Source organism: Theropithecus gelada, chromosome 14 (genome assembly GCF_003255815.1).
Source record: "Theropithecus gelada isolate Dixy chromosome 14, Tgel_1.0, whole genome shotgun sequence".
NCBI classification, from domain to species: Eukaryota; Metazoa; Chordata; class Mammalia; order Primates; family Cercopithecidae; genus Theropithecus; species Theropithecus gelada.
The window spans coordinates 6,692,822-6,711,157 of NC_037682.1; the positions used below are offsets into that span (position 1 = coordinate 6,692,822).

The 18,336-nt window shown below is 48.4% G+C and overlaps 1 pseudogene across 1 annotated transcript; it reads left to right on the forward strand.

Annotated features, from left to right (window-relative positions):
* Positions 1 to 6,613: 6,613 nt before the first annotated feature.
* LOC112606608 lies at positions 6,614 to 8,025 on the forward strand (annotated as a pseudogene). Its single transcript, XR_003115662.1, has one exon. The product of XR_003115662.1 is annotated as an NADH dehydrogenase [ubiquinone] iron-sulfur protein 2, mitochondrial-like (transcript).
* The last annotated feature ends 10,311 nt before the right edge of the window (positions 8,026 to 18,336 follow it).

Genomic DNA, 18,336 nt, shown 5'->3' on the forward strand with positions numbered 1-18,336 from the left:
AAGAATCTGGGAAGATGGCATGGTAAGAAGCACCAGGAATCTGTGTCCCCACCTAGACAACAATTGCATGGCATAATCTGTTTGGTGTAACTATTTTGGAACTCTGGAGTCTATTAAAGGCTTGTGACTTCCAAGGTGAAGGCTTGGACTGGTAAATTAGTTAATTTCAGTCCATCTTAGTTCTTGGCACAATGGCTACTACCCATCCCTGACCCCCATAGCATGCAGCTGTACACATATTTCTGGAGCATCCTGCACACAGCCTGCAGAAGCCAGGGTGGGCAAAAAAGGGTCCTATCCTCCAATTACCACAGATCTATGCTCTCACTGCTGAGTGCTGCTTCTGATCTCAGAGGTGCTTGTCTTTGAGAGGCAGTCTTACTCTGTCGCCCAACCTGGAGTGCAGTGGTGTGATCTCGGCTCACTGCAACCTCCACCTCCCAGGTTCAAGAGAATCTACCTCAGCCTCCTGAGGTGGTGGGACCTACAGGCGTGCACCACTATACCCTGCCAGTTTTTAATTTTTATCAGCGATGTGGTTTCACCACTTAGGCCAGGTTAGTCTCAAACTCCCGACCTCAAGTGATCCACCCGCCTCAACCCTCCAAAGTGCTATGATTACAGGCATGAGCCACGGTGCCTGGCCCACAGCGGTGCTCCTCATCAGAGGCGCAGGCCACTATTGCTGCATCTCCTCCAGTTGTTGCAAGCTCCGCCCCCTCTGGCTGAAATAACTTCCAGGGGATTTAAAAGTCTAATGCTCTCTCCCTCCCACCTTCATTTTTCTTTTTATTCCCCTTTGGGAGCCAGACATTAAACACTAGAACTTTTCTTCAACACTTTATTTTTTTAGATGTAGTCTCACTCTATTGCCAGACTGGAATGCATTGGTGCAGTCTCGTCTCACTGCAACCTCTGCCTCCCAGGTTCAAGCGATTCTCCCTCAGCCTCCCCAGTAGGTGGGACTACAGGCTCACGCTACCACGCCCAGCAAATTTTATTTTTGTATTTTTACTAGAAATGGGATTTAACCATGTTGGCCAGGATGGTCTTGATCTCTTGACCTCGTGATCCACCCGCCTCCGCCTCCCACAGTGCTGGGATTACAGGACTGAGCCACCGCGCCTGGCCTAGAACATTTTTTTTAAACTGCACATGAGGAAAATGAGTAAGTGATCACACATATCCAAGGCTCAGAAGATACCTGAGAAAACCTTAAGTTTACACCCCGGCCTGATTCTTGACACAGGCTACACCAAACAAACAAAAAACAAAAGTAACAAAAACCAATAAACCCTGGATAAGCGGGAGAACATGATTTCCAGAGTTACAATTATGAAATTTAATTGTCCGATGTTCAAAACACACAGCACACAAACAGAAAACATATCCTATTCGAAAGTTAAAGAAAACCACAAATAAACTGTCCCTGAAAAAGTTTTGGCAAGTGTACTAAAAAAGGCTTTAAAGCAACTGTCTTCAAGACGCTCAGAAAACTACAGGGGGATATGGAGTAAGTCAAGAGAAACATATATGAACAAAATGGAAATACCAGCAAAAATAAAATCTAAAAGAAACCAAAATAATTTCCAGAACTGAGAAACAACTGAAATGAAAAATAACTAGAGGGCAAATTCAAAGGCAGATTTAAACAGGCAGAAGAATCAATGAACTTGAACACAGAATAGAAATGATCAAATCTAAAATCTAAAGAACAGAAGAGACACTGAAGAAAAACGAACAGAGCTTAAGAGATCTTGAAATACCATCAAGTAGACCAACACAGGCATTGTGGGAATCACAGAAAGAGAACAAAAAGAAGCGTAAGCAGGGAGAATATTTTAAGAACTAGTGTCCATAAACCTCTCAAATTTGATGACAGAAATGAAAAGACACATGCAAGCTGAACGAACTTCATGCAAGATGAATTCAAAAATACCCAAATGCAGTATCTCATGCCTGTAATCGCAGTACTTTAGCATGCCAAAGCAGGAAGACAGCTTGAACCCGGAAGTGTGAGACAAGCCTAGACAATATGACAAAACCCCATCTCTAGGAAAGCAAATAAAAAATTAAGTGTGCATTGTGGTGCATACCTGTAATCCTAGTTAGTTACTTGGGAGGCTGAGGTAGGAGGATCACTTGAGCCCAGGAGTTCAATGCTACAGCAAGCTATGATCCTGCTGTGTCCAGAATTGGTTGGTTCTTAGTTTCGCTGACTTCAAAATGGGAGCCACAAACCCTTCCAAAGAGTGATACAGTTCTTAAAGATGGTAGTCCGGAGATTCTTCCTTCAGACGTTCAGATGGGTTTGGAGCTTCTTGGTCTCGCTGACCACAGTAAAGCTACAGACCTCCCTGGTGTTACAGCTCTTAAAAGCAGCGCCTCTGGAATTATTCATTCTTCCCAGCAAGAGGTCGTGTTGTCACTGACTTCAAAAATGAAGCCGCACACTTTTGCGGTGTCACGACTCATGCACGCAGTCTTAACCCAAAAAGATAGCAGCAGCTACAGTTAACAGCAACAAAAATTCACTGCACAGCAAAAACAAAAAACAAACACACCCCACCCCACTACCCCAGGAAACCCAAGCGACTCACTGCCGCCTAGCGTGGGCAGCCTGCTTTTATTCCCTTATCTGGCCCCACCCACATCCTGTTGATTGGTCCATTTTACAGAGTGCTGATTGGTCCATTTTACAGAGAGCTGATTGGCCCATTTTACAGAGAGCTGATTGGTCCATTTTGACAGCGTGCTGATTGGTGCATTTACAAACCCTGAGCTAGACACAGAGTGCTGACTGGTGCGTTTACAATCCCTTAGCTAGACATAAAAGTTCCCCAACTCCCTCTCAGACTTAGAAGCCCAGCTATCTTCACCTAGTGGATTCTACAGAAGGATTATAAGCGGAGCTGTGTGCCGGTCCCGAGTCGCGTCAGCGCTCTTCAGCGCTTGGGCCCGTGGAGCAGCGGCCGGCGCCCGTCGGGGAGGCTCGGGTGGCTGGGGAGCCCACCGTGGCGGGGGCGGGCTCGGTCATGGCGCGGGCTGCAGGTCCCGAGCCTTGCCCCGCGGGGAGGCAGCTGAGGCCCGGCGAGAACTCGAGCACAGTGCCGGGCCGCCGGCATCCTCTGCAGTTGCTGGCCCGGGTGCTAAGCCCCTTACTCCCTGGGCCGGTGACTCCGGCCGGCCGCTCCGTGTGCGGGGCTCGCGCTCGCTGGAACTCGCGCTGGCCCAGGAGCGCCCCGCGCAGCCCAGATTCCCGCCAGCGCTTCTCCCTCCACACCTCCCCGCAAGCAGAGGGAGGCGGTTCCGGCCTCGGCCAGCCCAGGGAGGGGCTCCCACAGTGCCGTGGTGGGCTGAAGGGCTCCTCAAGCGCTGCTAGAGTGAACACCCAGGCCGCGGAGGCGCCGAGAGCGAGGGCTGCTAGCACGTTGCCACCTCTCAACGCCACTGCACTATAGCCTGGATGGTAAAGTGCGACTCTGTTTCCAAAGAATCAGGTGGGTGTAGTGGCTCATGGTTTTGGGAGGCTGAGGCAAAAGAAGAATCACCTGAGCTGAAGAGTTTGAGACCAGCTTGGGCAACATAGTGAGACCTTGTTTCTACAAAAAATAGCCAGATGTAGATGGCACACACGTATAGTCCCAGCTACTTGGGAAGCTGAGGTGAGAGGACCGCTTGAGCCCAGGAGGTTGAAGCTACAGTGAGCTATGATTGTGCCACTGCACCCCAGCCTAGGTGGCAGAGTAAGACCCTATCTCAAAAATTAAATTCAATTGGCCGGATGCAGCTGCTGACACCTGTAATCCCAGCACTTTGGGAGGCTGAGGTGGGTACATCACCTGAGGTCAGGAGTTCAGGCCCACCTTGGACAACGTGGTGAAACCCCATCTTTACTAAAAATACGAAAATTAGCCAGGTGTGGAGACACGTGCCTGTAGTCCCAGCTACTCAGGAGGCTGAGGCAGAAGAATCACCAGTAGGTGGAGGTTGCAGTGAGCCAAGATAGTGCCACTGCACTCCAGCCTGGGTGACAGAGCAAGACTCCATCTCAAAAAAAATTAAAAAATCAAATTAAATATTTAAGAGGGAGTCACACCAAGACACATTATAATTAAACTTTTGAGGCCAGGCGTGGTGGCTCACGCCTATAATTCCAGCATTTTGAGAGGCCAAGGCTGGTGGATCACCTGAGGTCAGGAGTTCAAGACCAGCCTGGCCAACATAGTGAAACCCGTCTCTACTAAAAATACAAAAATTAGCCAGGCATGGTGGTGGGTGCCTGTAATCCCAGGTACTCGGGAGGCTAAGGCAGGAGAATTGCTTGAACCTGGGAGGCAGAGGTTTCTATGAGCCGAGATCGGGCCACTGCTCTCCAGCTTGGGCAACAAGAGTGAGACAGACTCTGTCTCAAAATAAATAAATAATAAATAAAATAAAAAGTATAATAATGAATTAATTGATTAATTAAACCAAGAACTAATCTAAAGCTAGTATTACTGTAACTGGTTTGTAACTACACATTTTGTTTGCTATATAATTTAAGACACTAACTTTTAAAAAATTATTGTCAGTTTAAGCTTTGAGGCATAGAATGTATAAAGATACAATTTTATGACATCAACAACCACAAGAAGAAGAGATGGCGCTGTAAAAGAGCAGAGTTTTTATATGATACTGAAGTTGACCTGGTATAAATTCAAACCAAAGTGTTATAACTTTAGGATGTTGATACAGTTTGGCTGTGTCCCCTCCCAAATATCATCTTGAATTGTAGTTCCTACAATCCCCATTTGTCATGGGAGGGACCTGGCGGAAAGTAACCACCCATGGGGATGGTTACCTCCAAGTTGCTGTTCTCATGATAGTGAGTGAGTTCTCACGAGATCTGACAGTTTTATAAGGGGCCTTTCCTCCTTTTGCTCAGCACTTCTCCTTGCTGCCGACATGTGAAGAAGGACATGTTTGCTTCCCCTTCCACCCGTGACTGTAAGTATCCTGAGGCCTCCCAGCCATAGTGAAGTGTGAGTCAATTAAGCCTCTTTCCTTTATAAATTACCCAGTTTTGGGTATGTCTTTGTTAGCAGCGTGAGAACGAACTAATACAGATGTTAAATGTAATGCCCATTGTAATCATAAAGAAAATAGCTGTAGAATATACACGGAAGAAAATGAGAAGAAATTCAAACATTTTGCTATTAAAAAAAATAACCAAACACACACAAAAAAGCTTGTAATGCAGGAAATGAGGTCTAGAAAAGCTATGAAGCATATAGAGGACAAATAGCAAAATAACAGCAGTACATCTCTCCTTATGCACTGAGAAGACAACACCCCTGGATATTCTTGCCACAAATGCACAACTTGAATCTACTCGCAAGGAAACATAGATAACCCACACAGAAGGACATTCTGCAAGTCAAGACCACAAAAAACAAAGGCACTAAAAGATGACAACTAAATGCATCCTGTGATCTTGGATTGGCTGCTGGACTGGGGGAAAAGCATGTATCAAATTATAGTATTGTATTGCTGGTGAGTTTCCAGATTCTGATAACTACCAAAGTGACTATGTAAGAGAATGACCATTTTGGAAATATACACTGAAGTACTCAGGGGTGCAGAGGTGGGGTGTTTCTAACATAACCTCACATGATTCAAATCATCTTCATTATTATTGGATTCTGTATTTGTGGGTTCACCTCTAGCTAAATTTATTTGTAACAAAATCAATACTTGGGCCCTTCTGTGGGCATTTGAAAGCCAGTGCATACACAGAGTGGTGAAAAATTGGTGTCTCCAGAGACTAAAGTCATTTGCTGAGGTGAAGCAGTCAGCCCTCATCTCCCTGTTTCAGCCCTCCGACCCGTAAACAAGTGTCCTTTTCACAGTCTATTTAGTGTCACGTTTTTCAGTTTTGTGCTTCTTGTTGGTGATTTCACCATTTAAAATGGCCCCCTGCAGTGCTGAGGCTGTCTAGTGTTCCCACGATCAAGAAGGCTACATGTGCCTTTGGGAGAAAATATCCACGTTAGATAAGTTTCATTCAGGCATGAGTTTTAGCACTCATTGACCCCTATGGCCACATGGGGTCAATGTCAGTGGATCAACAATATGCATTAAATAAGGTGTATTTAGGCCGGGCACAGGGGCTCACACCTGTAATCCCAGCACTCTGGGAGGCTGAGGCAGGTGGATCACCTGAGGTCGGGAGTTTAAGATCAGCCTGGCCAACATAGTGAATGAAACTTTGTCTCTACTAAAAATACAAAAATTAGCTGGGTGGTTTTTTTTTTTTTTTTTTTTTTTTTGGCACGCACCTGTAATCCCAGCTACTCAGGAGGCTGAGGCAAGACAATCACTTGAACCCAGGAGATGGGGGTTGCAGTGATCAAGATGGTGCCACTGCACTCCAGCCTGGGCGACAGAGTGACTGTGTCTCAAAAAATAATAATAATAATAAAAATCACTTCTGTCCAGAACGGAACCCAAGATGGCTGCGCTCTTGCTGAGACATGTTGGTCGTCATTGCCTCCGAGCCCACTTTAGCCCTCAGCTCTGTATCAGAAAAGGTGTGGGGCAGTGGCAGCCAGATGTGGAATGGGCACAGCAGTTTGGGGGAGCTGCTATGTACCCAAGCAAAGAAACAGCCCACTGGTAGCCTCCACCTTGGAGTGATGTGAACCCTCCAAAGGACACAATGGTGAAGAACATGACTCTGAACTTTGGGCCCCAACACCCAGCAGCGCATGGTGTCCTGTCACTAGTGATGGAATTGAGTGGTGAGATGGTGCAGAAGTGTGATCCTCACATTGGGCTCCTGCACCGAGGCACTGAGAAGCTCATTGAATACAAGACCTATCTTCAGGCCCTTCCACACTTTGACCGGCTAGACTATGTGTCCATGATGTGTAATGAACAGGCCTATTCTCTAGCTGTGGAGAAGTTGCTAAACATCCGGCCTCCTCCCCGGGCACAGTGGATCCGAGTGCTGTTTGGAGAAATCACACGGCTGTTGAACCACATCATGGCTATGACCACACATGCCCTGGATCTTGGGGCCATGACCCCTTTCTTCTGGCTGTTTGAAGAAAGGGAGAAGATGTTTGAGTTCTACGAGCGAGTGTCTGGAGCCTGAATGCATGCTGCTTGGGCTTATGGATGACATTTATGAGTTTTCTAAGAACTTCTCTCTTTGGCTTGATGAGTTGGAGGAGATGCTGACCAACAATAGGATCTGGCGAAATCAGACAATTGACATTGGGGTTGTAACAGCAGAAGAAGCACTTAACTATGGTTTTAGTGGAGTGATGCTTCGGGGCTCAGGCATCCAGTGGGACCGGAAGACCCAGCCCTATGATGTTTACAACCAGGTTGACTTTGATGTTCCTGTTGGTTCTCGAGGGGACTGCTATGATAGGTACCTGTGCCGGGTGGAGGAGATGCGCCAGTCCCTGAGAATTATCGCACAGTGTCTAAACAAGATGCCTCCTGGGGAGATCAAGGTTGATGATGCCAAAGTGTCTCCACCTAAGTGAGCAGAGATGAAGACTTCCATGGAGTCACTGATTCATCACTTTAAGTTGTATACTGCGGGCTACCAAGTTCCTCCAGGAGCCACATATACTGCCATTGAGGCTCCCAAGGGAGAGTTTGGGGTATACCCGGTATCTGATGGCAGCAGCCGCCCTTATCGATGCAAGATCAAGGCTCCTGGTTTTGCCCATCTGGCTGGTTTGGACAAGATATCTAAGGGACACATGTTGGCAGATGTCGTTGCCATCATAGGTACTTAAGATATTGTATTTGGAGAAGTAGATCGGTGAGCAGGGGAGCAGCGTTTGATCCCCCCTGCCTATCAGCTTCTTCTGTGGAACCTGTCCCTCACTGGAAATTGGCCTCTGTGTGTGTGTGTGTGTGTGTGTGTACATGTTCATGTACACTTGGCTGTCAGGCTTTCTGTGCATGTACTAAAAAAGGAGAAATTACAATAAATTAGCCGCCTTGAGGACCCTAGGCCTAAAATAATAATAATAAATAAATAAATAAATAAGGTCTTTAAACAAAAGCACACTTTTTAAAAAAAAAAAGGTCATGTGTTGATCAGTTGATGAAAATGTTGTAGCCAGAGGCTCACAGGAACCTGACCCTGTCTTCCCCTAAAAGCAATGATCCAGTATTTGCAGCAACTCTGTAACTACTGCGAAGAGGGAGTGTGTAAATAGTTGGCAAATTTGAATAATGTGTATGTGGGAGTTTCCCATACTAGTCTTTTTTTCTGTAAGTTTGGAATTATATAAAAATAAAACATTACCCCAAAAACAGGACTGTGTCACTCCTGGCTTCTTGTTATACTTGGAATAAAATCCAAGGTCTTTAGCAAAAACTGAGAGGCTCCCACGTGTTACAGCTTCTGCCTTTTCCCCAACTTCATTTCTTGCTCACCATGCTCCAGCACCTGCAGTCTCCTGGCACTCCCCAGGAGAACACACCAAGCTCTTTCTCACCTCTGCATTTACTCGTCCTTCTGCTTGGGACACTTTGACTCAAGTCCTTGGCATGACTGGGTCTTTCTCACCTGTCAGGTCTCAGCTTCCATGTCATCTGCGTGGAGAGTCTGACATCAGTTACTCCATCTAAGGGAGGTGCCATTCACCGTCTCGGCAGCCAGCTTACTTCTCTCATCCTCCTTGTCACAGTCCCTAATTCTTTTGTTATTTTTTGTTTTCGTTTTTGTTTTTGAGATAGAGTCTCGCTCTGTCGCCCAGGCTGGAGTGCAGTGGCGTGATCTCGGCTCACTGCAAGCTCCGCCTCCCGGATTCAAGCAATTCTCCTGCCTCAGCCTCCCGAGTAGCTGGGATTACAGGTATATACCACCATGCCCAGCTAATTTTTGTATTTTTAGTAGAGATGGGATTTCATCATGTTGGCCAGACTGATCTTGAACTCCTGACCTCAAGTGATCCACCCACTTCAGCCTCCCAAAGGGCTGGGATTACAGGAGTGAGCCACCATGCTTGACCCCCAATTCTTTGGATTCTTTGTTTATTTGGTTATTGTCCCTCACCCACCTTGGGCTGTATGGTCCATGAGGACAGGGGTCTTGTCTCTTATCCACTGCTGTTTCCCCAGGGCCCAGCTCATCACAGGGGCATAGTTGAAATTGAGAACGAGATTCTCCCTGGGAGAGGGATTAGGTAAACTTGGATCCAATGACCACCCCTGGGCTTGGGAGCAGAGTTGTACCAGAAATAACCCCTGTGGAGGCTGAGGGCATGGTTGGTAGAGACAAAAAAGTGGTGAATCGGGCAGACCCCATGAAAGGCGTCTAGTCCAACCCACTGTACATTCAGCCCCTCCACAGGGATGCTGAGTGTTGACGGAGATGGTCTTACGGTGGTGCAGATGGTTCCAGAAACTCACAGTCCACCAGGCCCCTGACCCCCAACCCTTTGGGAAGGGCGTCTCCATTTTCCTAGGCTGCTCTCTGCTTCTCCATCGAGGCCTTCTCCACTCTCCTCAAGTTGTTCATCTCCTCAGCCACCCTCACCCTCAGTGATAACCTCGCCTCCTTCCTCACAGAGAAACCAGATGCAATCAGAAAGCAAATTCCTTGTCCTCCTGCAGCCCACCCCCAGAAGTGTCCACGTTTACCCCACAAGTAACACCATCACCCCTTCTGCCTAATGCAGCTCTCCCTCTGAAGGTCCAATGCCGTCAGCCTCCTAGGCCTCCTGGGGACCCTGCTCCTCCCTGCACACTCTCCTTTATTTTCAGCCTCTTCGTCTCCACTGGGCCCATCTTGGTTGGAGTTCCCTCAAAAGCAGACCCTGAAACAAGGGTTTGGGGGCAAGCAGGTATTCCAGGAAGTGAGAAACTAGGCAGGGGAGGAGAAAGTTCCAGAAAGTGCTTTAACAAGTAGGTCTCACCACTGGGGGTGAGTAGGGCTCTCTCCTGCCAGTGACCGCCTGAGGAACCACGTGGAACTCACCCAGGAGTCGTCCACAGGGATGAAGTTGATGGGTTATCTGTCCGCTGCCCACAGCATCACCTCCTGAGCATGACTGGGTTGTGCCTGCTCCCTTGTGGCCAGAGAAGGACCCCGGGCAGGAAAAAGAGTGGCCATCCTGGGTGTGGAGAAGCAGATCCAAGCAGGAAAGGGGAGGACTGTGGCAGATGCTCTGCTGCACCAGTCACATTTCCCCTTAGGAATGGGAGGCCCATTTGCCAGCTGCTGCGATGCCATTGGCAGGCGGGCCCCTTCAGGGATGGCCTCAGCTAATGCGGGCTGCCCACCCCAGGACACGCTCCCTTCCCAAGGTGGCCTGCATCTAAGGAGAGATGGGCATGGAAGTGCAAGAGCTACCTCATCTTCCGAGCTCCCCGTGGGGGCTGGCATCCCAGGTCAGCTTCTCCCTCAGCCCAATCCTGCTTGCCTCCATTCCATTCTCTTCCAAAGGCGTTGATCCCAAGAGCAGCCTCTAACCAACTTCCTGCATGTTCTCTGCCTCAGAATCAGCCTCCTGGGAACCCAGCCTGAAACAATCACTCTTGAGAAATGCTGTACTGTCAACATTCATGATGGCAGAAAGAGCATGGATTGAAAAATTATGGATGTCAATGACTGAGTTGAGATGGGTTCAGAAGAGTAGGGCTCTAAATGTAAAGAAGTTTAACAGTAGTTTTTCTGCTTTATTGCAGATATTGACAACACCCATCCACTTCCCTTCAGCCCCACCGCTCCATGCCCCCAACCCTTCCAGCTGTAAGCACCTGTGCCTTAACTCGAGGGCACTCCCTGGCTGCACAAGCCTGCAATCCCAGGGAGCTTCCTTGATCCCATGACTGGCAGAAGTGGTGGATCAATACCCCAGCTCTCTTACCTCAGTTGGAGAACACTGAAGCACATCCTCACAGTTGCCTGGAGGGTCCCAGCAGAATTGAGCCATAGTTGCCTGCAGAAGTGACCAGATTATGAATGCACCCTTCCTTACGGCTTCCTCCCCCTCTCCATCTCACCTGGTCCTCAACTGGTGTTTCCTGGGATCACTTCCCAAATAAAGGACTCATTCTCAAATCATATTCTCAGGGTCTGCTTCTAGGGGACCCAGGCTGAGACAGCTGGTATCAGATATGGGCCTAGGAAGTAGCCCCTCAAGAAGGGCTCATTTGCCAACCAGAGGGTCACCGGGTGCCCACTGCTGAGGAGCAAGGTGGTGATCACCCTGGCCCACTGTAGCGTCACAATGCTAAGATGCTCACGTGTTGAGGAGGTGCACAGGTGGGAAGGGTGCACAGGCCTGAGCTACTCCTGCACCTGAGTGGCATGAAGGCAACAGTAGCCACCAGGATGGTGGAGAGGATGGTGGTAGTGAGCTGATGGCAAAGACTGAACCTCAGACTCAGCAGCCGACTTTTTTTTTTTTTTTTTTTGAGATGGAGTCTTGCTCTGTCGCCCAGGCTGGAGTGCAGTGGCGCAATCTTGGCTCACTGCAAGCTCTGCCTCCCGGGTTCACGCCATTCTCCTGCCTCAGCCTCCCGTGTAGCTGGGACTACAGGCGCCCGCCACCGCACCCGGCTAATTTTTTGTATTTTTAGTAGAGACGGGGTTTCACCGTGTTAGCCAGGATGGTCTTGATCTCCTGACCTCGTGATCCTCCCCTCTCGGCCTCCCAAAGTGCTGGGATTACAGGCGTGAGCCACCGCACCCGGCCAACCGACTCTTAACTCACAGAAGAATGCAATGGCCAGAAAACTCCCAGGATGGCATTTAAAATCTGGCCGGGCTCGGTGGCTCACGCCTGTAATCCCAGCACTTTGGGAGACCAAGGTGGGCAGATCACCTGAGGCTAGGAGTTCGAGACCAGCCTGGCCAATGTGGCAGAACCTCACCTCCACATTAACCCCACCTCCACAAAAACACATTTTTGTGTTTGTAAAAATACAATAATCTCTTGAATGTGGGGGGGCAGAGGTTGCAGTGAGCTGAGGTCACACCACTGTACTCCAGCCTGGCCAACAGAGTGAGACTCCATCCCCCAAAAGAGTAAAATAAAAGGACCCCATCTTCTGCAACAAGAGGACAGAATATACTAAAAATTGAGGTCTCAGATGGGATTCTAAGAGTGTCCTCCTGCAAAGGAGGTTGGAGTCACAGCCCTGGCAGCTTGTGCAGCACCGTGGGAGGGACTCTCACACCTCAGCCATACAACAGAGGAGTCAGCGCACTAGCTCTGCCACTAAGGCTGTGTGGCCCTGGGTAAGTCACTCTGAGCCTCAGTTTCCCCATCTGTAAACGCAGATCACAATGTTCAATATCAGAGCCTTGCCCAGTGCGTGGTACATGGTGGAAACTCAGTGAACTGGCTGCTGTTTTTGTTGTTGTTGTTGTTGTTTGTTTTTAACTGTGGGAAAATTCACATAATGTAAAATTTGTCATCTCAGTCTTTTTTTTTTTTTTTTTTTTTTTGAGATGGAGTGTCACTTTGTTGCCCAGGCTAGAGTGCAGTGGTGTGATCTCGGCTCACTGCAACCTCCACCTGCCCCAGGTTCAAGTAATTCTCCTGCCTCAGACTCCCGACTAGCTGAGACTACAGGCACCCGCCACCATGCCCGGCTAATTTTTGTATTTTTAGTAGAGACAAGGGTTTCACCATGTTGGCCAGGCTGGTCTAGAACTCCTAACCTCAAGTGATCCACCCGTCTCTGCCTCCCAAAGTGCTGGGATTACAGGCGTGAGCCACCGTGCCTGACCTCAATCATTTTTAAGGGTACTGTTCAGTGGTATTAAGTGCATTCACATAGCTGAGGTACAGTCATCATTATTTTATCCACAGAACTCTTTTCATCTTACAAAATTGAAACTCTGTCTCCATTAAACAACTCTCCATTTCCTTCTCCCCAGGCCGTGGCACCCACCATTCTACTTTCTGTTTCTGTGAATACGACTACCCTACATACCTCACGTAAGGTGCAATCACACGGTTTCGTGCTCTGTGTCTGGCTCATTTCACTCAGCCAAAAGTCCTCAAGATGCATCCATATTGTAGCACATGTTGGAATTTCCTTCCTTTTTAAGGCTGAATACTCTTCCATGCTTTGGGTGTATCGTATTTTTTTACCCCCATCCACTGATGGGCACTTGGGTTGTGTGTACCTTTTGGCTACTGTGAAAAACAATACGAACATGGGTGTGTGGTGGTGTTATTTTTCTTTTTTTCTTTTCTTTCTTTTTTTTTTTTTTTTTTTGAGACAGTTCTGCTCTTGTTGCCCAGGCTGGAGTGCAGTGGCACGATCTCGGTTCACCACAACCTCCGCCTCCCGGGTTCAAGTGATTCTCCTGCCTCAGCCTCCCGAGTAGCTGGGATTCCAGGCATGCGTCACCATGTCCTGCTAATTTTTGTATTTTTAGTAGAGATGGGGTTTCACCATATTAGTTAGTCAGGCTGGTCACCAACTCCTGACCTCAGGTGATCCACCCGCCTTGGTCTCCCAAAGTGCTGGGATTACAAGCGTGAGCCACCTTACCTGGCCTGTTATTTGTATTAAGAAATTTGTTTGCAGAATGCAGGTCTGAACCAAGCCCTGGTCCCTCTCCTACCAGAGTACCTTTGCCTTTAAGTTATATTTTATCACTGGAAACTCTGTTCCCAGAAGGAATAAGAAGGAAACACAAGAGGCAGAAGGTGCAACAGGGGCCAGGGGCCAGGTACCTCTGCCTCTCCTGCCCCCAGCAGCAACTGGTCCCCACAGAAAGGGCCTGGTTTCGAGAGTCAAAGGACCCCTGATGGGGTGGCCACAATCACTGTGTTTTTCCAGCATGGGCCCCGCGTCCGGTGCTTCCCCTGCCTAACCCCCGGCAGCCTGTTTAGATTTGGAAATTTAAGTCTTGTCTTTCTCTTCTTTGCTGTAATTAATTGTTCTCACTACCAGGGAGGGCTTAAAAATTAAACTCTACTCTCTCCCCTCTCCCTTTCTGCTGTAGACTGAATGTTTGTGCCCTCCCCTCTCCAAATTCATGTTGAAGGCCCAGTGTTCTATTTGGGCCCTCAGTGGGTTGGATGAGGCCCCCCACACTGGGAGGACGGGCATCTGCTTGACTCAGTCCACCTGATTCAAAGGCTAATCTCTTCTGGAGACACCCTCACAGACATGCCCAGAAATCGTGTTTACACAGCGATCTGGGTGTCCCATGGCCCAGTCAAGTTGACACCCATTGACCATCCTATGGAGAGAAAGCCTAAGTCCCTCAGTTCCCATGGCGAGCGAGCTTCTAGGTCTCTAGTGGCCCCTGCGTAGGAAGCCCTCTGCACTGAGAATGCAGGGCTGAGGCCCCCAGTCACCCTCTCTTCGTGACCACCCAGCATGCCCTAGAGGAAAACCATCCGGACTTTTGGCTCAGGAAATGCCACCCCTTGGAATTTATCAGGGGACAAGCCAATACCCCAAAGTGTATCTGTGAGGCATAACGTAAGGGAGTGATTGTGAGACAGAGCAAAATGCTGATTCCACATAAACCACATATCTCCTGGCCAGAGAAGACCCACGTCAACTCAGAATTGGCTGCAGGCTTCCAGATGGGCACAGACCAGGCAGCAGCTGGGAGATGACTGGAGGGGCCTGTAGCAGGGAGGCTCGCGTGCTGGTAGAAGGTTCCAGCACATCTATTAGAAGCAGGGACAGTTTCTTCTCCTCCCTATTTAATTTATTTATTTATTGAGACCGAGTCTCACTCTGTTGCCCAGACTGGAGTCCAATGGTGCCATCTCTCCTCGCTGCAACCACCGCCTCCCAGATTCAAGCAATTCTCCTGCTTCAGCCTCCTGAGTAGCTGGGATTACAGGCGCACACCACTACGCCTAGTTTTTTTGTTTGGTTTTGTTTTAGTAGAGCCAGGGTTTCACCATGTTGGCCAGGCTGGTCTCAAACTCCTCACCTCATGTGATCCACCTGCCTCAGCCTCCCAAAGTGCTGGGATTACAGTCACCATGACCAGCTCGCCTCCTCCCTTTAAATATCACGTAGCAATAACTGGCACCAGCAGTGCTCTGGTTGAAGGAACAAGATTCTTCAGGTTCCTCATCTGCACCTTAAACCTGGAACCTGTACCATGAACCTGGGTCATTCTCAGAAGCAATGTCTGGGAAACATCCAAGGAAAAACTATTTTGTAAAATTTGCTTGTCAAGATAAGTCATGGAAAAACTGAAGTTTTCACTGAGCAGTAGTATTTTTCCAGATTATTTCCCTCTTCTTTGAGCACATAATTTGCATGCAGTGATTTGCACAGAATTTAGATTTGGCTCACGCCTGTAATCACAGAGCTTTGGGAGGCCGAGGCGGGAGGATTGCTTGAGCTCAGGAGTTCAAGACGCGCCTGGATAACATGGTGAAACCCCATCTCTACAAAAAATTCTTTTAAAAATTAGGCTGGGTGTGGCCGGGCGCAGTGGCTCACACCTGTAATCCCAGCACGTTGAAAGGCTGAGGCAGGTGGATCATCTGAGGTCCGAAGTTTGAGACCAGCCTGGCCAACATGGCGAAATCCCACCTCTACTAAAAATACAAAAATGAGCCGGGCATGGTGGCACGTACCTATAATCCCAGCTACTAGCGGGGCTGACGCAGAAGGATCACTTGAACCTGGGAGGCGGAGGCTGCAGTGAGCCAAAGTCGTGCCACTGCACTCCAGCCTGGGCAACAGAGTGAGACACCGTCTCAAAAAAAAAAAAAAAAAAAAAAAATTAGCCAGGTGTGGTGGTAAGCGCCTGCAGTCCCAGCTAGTGGGATGGCTGAGGTGGGAGGATCACCTAAGCCCAGAGAGGTCGAGGCTGCAGGGAGCTGAGATCACACCACTGCACTCCAGCCTGGGTGGCGGAGTGAGACCCTATCTCAAAAGAAAAAAAAACTTAGATTTACAGTTTGAGAATTTTCACAACATACACACCCTGACAATCAGCCCTCAGAAACAGAGATTTCCATCTCACCATAGTTTCTCATGTCCCCTGATGGGCAATCCCAGCTGCCCAGAGACTAACGACCCTTTGGATTTCTATCACCATAGATTAGGGGATTTTCTCTTCCATGAGTTCATTGTTTGGAACCCAACAATTTTTACTCTATAGTTTCTGACGTCTTTGTCTCAATGTAATGTTTTTGAAATTCATCTATGGTGTTTGTAAGAGTAGTCCGTTTCTTTTTATTTCTGAACAGGATTCTATCACATGGAGAGACCACAATTTGTCTGTCCATCCTTTTGGTGGTTGGCATCCGGGTTGTTTGCAGTTTACAGCTATAATAAATACAGCTACCACAAATAACTATAAAGGAAGAAATAAAGAAAGAGAGTGGGAGGGAAAGAGAGAAAAATAAAGAAATAGAGAAAGAGGAGGAAAGAAAGGATGGAAGAAGAGGAGGAGAGAGGAAGGAACAGACACCAATTGAACAAAACTAGGAACCCACAAATCCATTCTGAGGTGTATATATGTATACATAGATAGATAGATATGTATATATACACACACACACACACATATATATGATGTGATGAGGAATGATGTCCACATCCCCTCAATGAATCTCTCCACAGAAAACTTATTTATTACAATGGGCAAGCAAGTGACCTGCCGATGGGGAGGCCTGGACACCCCTAAACCACATTACGGGTGACCCAAGTGGGCATCACCCATAATGGGGTAAATCAAAACTGCTGCAGTTGTAACATCTCATTTTTTGATTTTTTTTTTCTTTTCTTTTTTTTTTGAGATGGAGTCTCGCTCCGTCACCCAGGCTGGAGTGCAGTGGCATGATCTCGGTTCACTGCAACCTCCGCCTTCCGGGTTCAAGTGACTCTCCTGCCTCAGCCGCCAGAGTATCTCAGATTATAGGCACACACCACCATGCCCGGCTAATTTTTTTTTGTATTTTTAGTAGAGACGGGGTTTTACCATGTTGGCCAGGCTGGTCTCAAACTCCTGACCTCAAGTGATCTGTCTGCCTCAGCCTCTCAAAGTGCTGGGATCACAAATGTGAGACACTGCCTCTGGCCAGAAATTATTAAAAAATAATAATAGGCTGGGCGCGGTGGCTCAAGTCTGTAATCCCAGCACTTTGGGAGGCCGAGGCGGGCGGATCACAAGGTCAGGAGATCGAGACCATCCTGGCTAACACCATGAAACCCCGTCTGTAATAAAAAAAATACAAAAAACTAGCCGGGCGTGGTGGCAGGCGCCTGTAGTCCCAGCTACTTGGGAGGCTGAGGCAGGAGAATGGCGTGAACCTGGGGGGCGGAGCTTGCCGTGAGCTGAGATCGCGCCACTGCACTCCAGCCTGGGGCACAGAGCAAGAGTCCATCTCAAAAAAAAAAAAAAAATAATAATAATAATAATAATAAGATAAAGCTCCACTTGCCCAAGAGGCAACCTTTGTCGGCGGCTGCTGGTCCTCTCTGTGTTTGCTTCTAGAGAGGGCTGGTTAGGGCTGAGTTTTATTTGGGGGAGAGGAGATAAAAAGGAGTGCGATGGGACCCCAAAAGAATGATATCCTCAGTGACAGGGAAATTTTCTTGGTGCCTGTCCCACTGCCCAGGTGGGTGCTGAGCACACAACCCCCAGGGCACCCATGAGCTGGAACACCACACACCTTGTGGGGTGGGTGGTGGAGAAGCCTTGTCAACAAAGCAAGATTGAGCCCCCAGAGTTTGGGGAGTGATTACAGAGCCCCATGCACCTCCTTTTATCCTTGTAGCAACCCTGGAAAGTTAGTATTAGTATCTTTCCCTCTTCCTTCCTCCCTCCCTTCAGCGAAAGCAGAGGAAGCCTCAAACACCATGTCCCTAGGGGTGGTTCTGGATGCTGGAGACACAGCAATGAATGAGACAAAGCTCCCTGCCCTTGAGAAGCTGACAGTCTAAAGGGAGAGTCAGCCCTAGGATGAATACTGAAAGATACAGAATGCTAGAGCTGTCGTGTGTGCTAAGGAGAAAGAACCCTGAAGCCATGAAGGAAGAATGAAAACTAGGTCTCGGCCGGGCGCGGTGGCTCAAGCCTGTAATCCCAGCACTTTGGGAGGCCAAGACGGGTGGATCACCTGAGGTCAGGAGTTTGAGACCAGCCTAGCTAATGTGGCAAAACTCCATCTCCACCAAAAATACAAAAGTTAGCCAGGCATGGTGGCACACGCCTGTAATCCCAGCTACTTGGGAGGCTGAGGCAGGAGAATTGCTTTAACCTGGGAGGTGGAGGTTGCAGTGAGCCGAGATCGCACCACTGCACTCCCACCTGGGTGAGAAGAGTGAAACTCCATCTCAAAAAAGAAAGAAAGAAGGACAGAAAGAGGG